We start from the raw sequence: 244 nt of genomic DNA, 5'->3' as shown, positions 1-244 counted from the left end.
ACAAAAAAAAAAAAAAAAAAAAAAAAAAAAAAAACACACTATTTCAAAGAATCTACGAAAATAAGAAGCTTACAAAAAAGGTAAACTAGGGAATAATGATTTGCATAAAACAATACTTATATTTATAAATTTGTAAAATTTCAAATCTATGTCTTTCAAATCTACTAGAGGAAAATTGTCTGAATGGATTTGTTTTCCATATATTAAAGGATCATTGTATAAAATGAAACACATATATATATAT

Source organism: Neophocaena asiaeorientalis, unplaced genomic scaffold (genome assembly GCF_003031525.2).
Source record: "Neophocaena asiaeorientalis asiaeorientalis breed wild unplaced genomic scaffold, Neophocaena_asiaeorientalis_V1.1 scaffold57, whole genome shotgun sequence".
Classification (NCBI taxonomy): Eukaryota; Metazoa; Chordata; class Mammalia; order Artiodactyla; family Phocoenidae; genus Neophocaena; species Neophocaena asiaeorientalis.
This window is presented reverse-complemented; position numbering follows the sequence as displayed.